We start from the raw sequence: 7,902 nt of genomic DNA on the forward strand, positions 1-7,902 counted from the left end.
ACGTGACCATGTAGCACTTGTTTGGTTGTTTGATGGTTTGTTTTAACCTATTAACTAAGACATCATATGTATTATTGCATGTACACAACCAAAGGGTCGACATGGGATCTGCGAGGGAATTTGCCAAGTGAAGAGGATTAATGCTTACCGTTTTGGACATCCATGAATATTACATTCTAAAGACATGTCGGGCAAGATTCGCTACTGTAATTTGATTACGTTTCTGATGCAACATGTTTAATGTAATATATGTGAAAAGGTCCGGGCAATTAGGCAACTCGAAGCAGTAGTTCTCCAAAAAGATGTTATAGCGCCCCCTTTTTTTTAAGAGGTTACCTAATGTGAAATGAAGTGTATTGCATGTTTTTTTGGTGACAAAATATAATTATTTTAGTGCTGACATGGTTGTTCGACTTCATGCAGATTTGTTCGAGTGCAGTGTGTATGTTGATCATGGAGGATCATCCGAAAACACAGCAGCCCGAAACTATGCAGTAAAGAAGAATGCACAGCCTAACAGGAGCAGTATAGCTTGCAACTTTTCACTTCTGAACTTGCCCCTAATTTTGATATACTTCGCGTTCCATGACTGAAAACCATAACGAATAGATAAGCGATGATTATGCAATGACTACAGTGATATAATCGATTACACTTGAGTTTCAAAACTATTCTGAGGAATTTAATTTCCTTTCATATTTAATACCTTGGCTGTATGGTATAAACGTTGTTAAGGGCTTATGTTTCTTAGGTTCTTCATTCGTATTGCAACCCTAGGTTAGCATGTTTGGCCAATACTTCAGATATGGAACACGGGAGATGAACTGTTAATGTAAACCATATGCCTATCATTTTGTTACAGTGTTGTTATTAGTGTTTTTATGAGAAAAAAATAAGGATACACAAATCAGTGGGGAGGGGGGGGGGGGGGGGGGGGGGGGGGGGGGAGGGAGGGGGAGGGATACCCCAAACAATTACCCCCAAAGTGAATATACTTTTTCCTGATAATTTCCTCTACACGTGCCCCTTTTCGTTATAAGAATTTCCCCTTTTTATTTTAATAAGTGCCAATTTTTTACCTCTGATAAGTGCCCCTTCTATTTTGAACCGTGCAACATTGACACCTTCCAGACAAGAAATGAACATTTCTATAATGTTCATCCATGCGGGTAAAGCATTGTTAAATATTTGTTAACTTGATCACATTCAACTAGACTTGCTGACGCTGCGTGCTATTACTTCAGATGTGGTACTCCAGGGGGGGGGGGGGGGGGGGAGGGGGAGGGGGAGGGGGGGATACCCCAAACAATTACCCCCGAAGTGCATATACTTTTTCCTGATAATTTCCTCTACACGTGCCCTTTTCGTTATAAGAATTTCCCCTTTTTATTTTAATAAGCGCCAATTTTTACCTCTGATAAGTGCCCCTTCTATTTTGAACCGCGTAACATTGATACCGTCCCGTCAAGATAAGAACATTTTGTATAACGTTCATCCATGCGGGTGAGGCATTGTTAAATTTCTTTTATGGTCCTCAACTTTATCACGTTCAACTAGACTTGCTTACGCTACCAGCTACCCATTTACCTCACCTGGGTTGAGTGTGGCAAATGTAGATCAATGTCTTGCCAAAGGACATTAGTGCCGCGGTGGGACTTGAACCGCGGACCTTGTGATCGACAGTCCGGTGACGCATCCACTCGACTGTTTCTTTTTCTTCAACGAATGCCCCTTTTATTTATAATTAGTGCCTCTTTTCCATTATTTACCCGTTTTACTAATAGCCCCATCTCTTTCTCACAAAAACCCCTTAACACCTAAAGCCTTTTTTTTATTTTGACACTTGCCCCATTTTCACTTCTTATTATAAAAACCTTTGTATCCTCAGACAAGTGACGCTTTTCTTTTATTATAATAATCATTTCCCCTTTTCATAAACGCCACCTTCTAGCACTGTTAAATTTCCCTATTAAAAACTGATAATTGCTCCTATTTTCGACAAATGCCCCTTTTCATCTAAGAAATCATAGAATATTACTTCTTGACGTGTAGTACCACTTTAGTAGTAATACTAGCTATATTATAACAACCACGAACGTATAAACCCCTTTTTATCGCTTCCTTGTAGGTAGGTGAATTCGTTGGGTGAGCGGGCTTGCATGCACTCAATCAAAGGTATAATATTTACAACAAATATATTCTGGTCTATCTATTATAGGCCATGTGAAATTGATTCCTAGTTTCTCGTCCGGTTCTCGAAAATGAGGAGGGGATGTTTCTTTTGTTATATCATCGATATCCTGATAAAATGATCGCTTATACTATAGTATTAATGACTGCTTTGAGAGAAATAGTTGTTTTATTACGCTCAAGGGAAGGTTAGAATTGTGCTATTCCCCGAGGCTTGCCGAGGGGAATAGCCCAATTCTAACCTTCCCGAGAGCGTATGAAAACAACTATTTCTCGAATATTAAAGCAGTCATTAATACTTTTATATGCCGAAAAAAAATAGACTAAAAAATGAAAAATAAAAAATATTTATAATTTTTGTCGAAGACGGGATTCGAACCCTTGCGTACAACAAGAGGTGTACCGAAAACCAACGCTTAGACCACTCGGCTATGGCCCACCGTTAACATGCTTGGCAGTTTTCTCCAATATATACATTCAAATGGATTGAAACCGGCTTCGCGTGTGATGAATGCTTCGCAAAAGCTCCATATACGGACCCTTCTTTTACTTTTGCAATGCATATTGGCACGAACTTAGATCAAGATCTATCGGCAGATGTTGTTTTTAATACTAGCAGTCATTAATACTTTTATATGCCGAAAAAAATAGACTAAAAAATGAAAAATTAAAAATATTTATCAATTTTGTCGAAGACGGGATTCGAACTCTTGCGTACAACAAAAGGTGCACCGAAAACCAACGCTTAGACCACTCGGCTATGGCCCGCCGTTAACATGCTTGGCAGTTTTCTCCAATATATACATTGAAATGGATTGAAACCGGCTTCGCGTGTGATGAATGCTTCGCAAAAGCTCCATATACGGACTCTTCTTTTACTTTTGCAATGCATATTGGCACGAACTTAGATCAAGATCTATCGGCAGATGTTGTTTTTTTGTTTTTGGAAGTTTATTTTCGTCTTCATGTCAACAATGCAAGATAAAATTGTCGGTAAGATCGATCGAGATTCAATTGTATTGAAATTACCGACCAATCCTTCGCACACATACGGCATCCTCCATCGCTCAAACCATTTTTTAACATGTAAACCTATGGGGTAACCATGGACGCTGACCAACTTTTTTTAATAACCATGGTTATTAAAAATATTGAAATGTTTTATGCATGGTTACCGAGAATTTTACAGGAACAGTTGAAGTTTATGAATGCAATTCGACCAATCAGATGGCTGGATTTCTTAAGTGAGGTATATAAAAATACTTATTGCCATGGCTACCTGTTAACTTGTGCTTTTAATGGTCTACAGTAAACATTTTGGGGGTAAAAATAATAAAGAGTAAAGTCAAAGTTTGTTCAAACGAAAAACAATGATTAAGTAGATCTAAAGAGTCTAAACTATAACCCCCAAAACACAATTTGTTTGTATTACAATATATCTATTCAAGTAGTTCAAAGATAGTCTCCTCGTTATTACAACACAGTAAACAAATCATAATAACAACACCAAAATATTTTTCATAATCTTGTCCTCAGTCTGATATGTCTTTAGTTCATGAATTAGTAGTTATGTGTTGTTGTGTTGTTTTATTATTCTAAATCGCATTCTAATTTTCTCTCAAGATGAAATCCCTTATAAAAGCCTAGGTTATTATTATTATCATTATTTCTAAATCAACAGATCGATTCCTTTTCTCTTAAAACCATTTTTGATCTGCATCTAAGGTTTCACCGAATAAATTGTTCATCTTAAAATAAAATCATAACATAACAAGAAACCACGGAGAGAAGGAGGCGGGCGCCTGAAGAATGCTTGCGGGGGCGAACATCCAGGGTTCAGTTTTACCTGCGCCTTAGTTTGGAAGAATAGAAAAGCAGCGATGCTCCCTGAAAAGAAAAGCTCTTCAAATGGTTCACGCATAATGGATTCCTTGTGAAGTTTAGTGAGGTAGTGATAATATCTTTATATTGACACTCGTTTTCATAACTATTCGATACATGACATATTTTTAAATTTCTTTCGGTTTCGGCATACAAAATAACTGGTACGCAGTGACAATCTCTCTCTTTCTCCCTCCTTCAGCCATCCATCCAGTCATTCTCTTTTTTTCTGTATGTCTGTCTGTCTGCCTCTCTCTCTCTTTCTCTCTCGTACACATACTTGATATTACAATTCTTTCGCCCCCTCGCTCTCACCCACTCACTAATTAAGAGCACACTTGGTGGTGAATAGGGACACAAAATCTACAGAAATTAAAAGAGGCTAATTTAAAGCATCCATTGAACTTACAACTTTTAGGAAAACATGGTGAACTTCGAAGGTTAACTTTGAGTACAATATACAGCCCTACAATATGGAACCGTTTAATGGCAATCACAGGGCACATAAATTCATCAGTACCAGGCTTAATAATATGGAAGAAAACTGAATTTAATCCCAAAGTCATACACCCCTCTCTCTGTCTCTCTCCCTCCCCCCCTCTCTCTCTCTCTGTCTCTCTCTGTCTCTCGCATTACGATCGGAGAAAAAGACGTGCTCTCTTGACCCCCACCCCTTCCCTGAAGCTACGCCACTAATTCTAGACAATCAGTGTTACAATAAACGAAATGATATATCACCCTCCAAAACCTGGAAACAAGGATGAAGAAAGAAACGTTTTTTATATCTACATAATGAAGAGAAAGCATATGTTGCTTAATAGGGGTAGAATGTGGAGCAATTTTCTTGTCTGGTAACCAATTACTGCAGTTATTATTATTATTATTATTATTATATTATTATTATTGGGCATTTAGCTACGCTATTCATAGTACACTATATCACAGCGCTTACAATAATATGCAATAAAACAATATAACCACAAATCTTAACATAACATTGAACAAACAAAAATAATAGCGAGTTAAATAGGAAATAAATAGGTTTTAAGGAGTTTCTTAAAAACATCCACTGATGCAGCAGCTTTTATACTGGAGGGAAGTTTATTCCACTCCTTAGCTGCTGCAACAGTGAATGTGCGATCTCTTGCCTTACTACGAGCCACATGAAATGTCAATCGAAATGGGTCTGCATTGGATCGGAGCGAAGGTTTGTACGTACAGGTCGATACAACTCAAGACAGTCACTAAAGGCGCTGTAATGCTGACGCCTACACTTATATTTTTGCTCAGACTTTTGATTTTTTTTCACCTAGAATTTTACTTTTTCGTCAAATGTGTTACGACTTTGCATAGCTATTTGGGCAGAAACCAACTTTGCCCTGGACATCGTGATGATTTTGAATATATATATGATTTTGCAATATGTATTTTCAAGGAGAATTCTGTCTGTTCATGATAGCATATCTATCAACGATAGATGTTCGGATTTTCACCATGGAGTAGGCCAGACGAGACGGCCTGCTCACCAGTCAGCAGACACGTCGTTTTCCGGGGACTTCAGCAGATTTTGAATCTCCCGCCATTGAGGTCGGAACCAGTGAACCGAGGTATTCGTCCGAGAAAGTGTCCTCTTTGAGTGACCGCAGAGAATGTCTGTGCCTCAAATTTGCAAAGAAGCTGCTCGAGCCTGGGTCAAAGTTTAGTCATTGGCTGCTCCAAACACGTGGGGACTCCCATTCTCGAAATCTGAGAAATAAAAGCAAGCTCACTGAAATGTCATGCAAAACGACACGGTATAGAAACAGTCCGTTGCCATATCTAGTCAGATTGTTAAACGCTCATAGTACTGAATAATTACCAGTTTCACCTTCGACGAACACATTCATTTTTCTCTACTACTTTCACTCTCTCAATATCCCTATTTTCTCCTCTCTGTCAGTGCTGTGCTGCGGAGCGGGGAGACCCTCTTCATGGCTTCCAATTGTTCTCTAGCTCTCTGTCTTGTTACTCTCACTCTTTGTCTCCCCTCCCTCTCTTTCTCTCTCTCTCTCTCTCTTCTCTCTCTCTCTCTCTCTCTCCTCTCTCTCTCTCTCCTCTCTCTCTCTCTATCTCTCTTTCTCTCCCTATCTCTTCCTATCTCTCTCCCACCCTCACCCCCTCTCTCCCTTTTCTCACTCTCCTTCTTTCTCTCTTTCTCTATCTCTCTCTTTATTTCTCTGAGATATCTTCCTAAATAAAAGGATGACATGTGAATGCATTTTTGAATAATGTTATAGAATTTTACTTTTTTAAAACTAAATCAGATTTAATTGTACAAAATCCTGTTTGACTTTTTAACGATTCCCAAGATGATACACATTATATCGGATATTACAATGGCAACCTTTTACCCATGTTTGTATGCGAAACTTATCTTACCATATTTTTATGCAATATTCTACATGTACCTTTTACTAAATTGGCCCAAATACAAAATGTTATTTTATGCATTTTACCTATAATGTATAATTTGTATAATCTGTTTAAATCATCGGAGCATCTATTTGACTTTATAATTCCTGGATTTGGTTTCTGTTGTTGTCCCTGTTATTGAAGAAAAAACCATAACTATACCTTACCCATCTGGCTATGCATTTTCCAACCAAAACATTTAATTCTTTTGAATATCAAAAATGTATTGCTATTCATGTATTGTATAAGTTTAATATATCATTTTTATTGCAAATATGGTAATACAATTCGAATTTCTGTATATGTACCAAGCAATTTGCCAAGGTCGTTGAAGCATAATTATATATCATTTGTACAAAAGAATTCCAATTTTACTACCATAATGCTACCATGCATAATGTTTTACGTGTAATTTTACTTTGTCACTGATGTATACCTTGTAAAAGAAACTGCAATTCGGCTCTCGGGCCGCGAATGTTTTTTTAATGAAATAAACCATTTTAAATAAATAAATAAATAAATAAAATACTCGGGCGCCTGATCATGAAAAAATTTGTATACAAATAAAAGAATTTTAAAAACAATCCTCTGTTTGATTGGCAACCAATGAAGGGATGTTAGTAGAGGCATGGCATCGTGACGACGGTCTAAACGAAAAATAATACGAGCCGCCAAGTTCTGTAAACTTTGAAGTCTTCTTATATATATTTGAGGGACTTCTGTAAGCAGCCCGTTACAATAATCCAGCCGGGAAAGAACATGGCTGCGGATCACATGATGACATGCATCTTCAGATACATACTTCCTAATTTGTGATACATTCTTCAACTGATATCGTACAGATTTACAAAGCTGGTCTATTTGGTTAGACATGGACATATTGCAATCAAAAATGACACCAAGGTTCTTGACCGATGTAGATGGTGCAATCTGGGTGGTTCCGAATGTAAGATTAACATTATTAATGTTTCCTAAGTTGTGTTTGGAGCCGATTAAGTAATGTTTCGCTACTTGATTAAAAAAAAGGGATTGTTGCTATGCTAACCTTCTAGTGTAATTAATTGAAGATAGTGCGCCCTTTATTTCACATTCACTGCCAAATATATATATCTGGTCATTATAGAAAAGGGTAAGGTCGCTGAATGTTAGCAACATTCTGTCACCATTGATACTCTTTATACAACCATGATGTGGCAATTAACTCTTTCAGCTAGGACTGTCAATGATTCGTTTCACGATTGGTTCTTCTTTGTAGATTACACTGTTCGGGGGATTTAGCGGAGAGATAGATAGAAGAATATTCTCATGTATCCCATGTATTATTCTTCTTATTTGTTCATCGTCATTTCAATGTCATTTGAAAATATTTGGATGACAATA

Source organism: Strongylocentrotus purpuratus, unplaced genomic scaffold, assembly GCF_000002235.5.
Source record: "Strongylocentrotus purpuratus isolate Spur 01 unplaced genomic scaffold, Spur_5.0 spur5_scaffold_20, whole genome shotgun sequence".
NCBI classification, from domain to species: domain Eukaryota; kingdom Metazoa; phylum Echinodermata; class Echinoidea; order Camarodonta; family Strongylocentrotidae; genus Strongylocentrotus; species Strongylocentrotus purpuratus.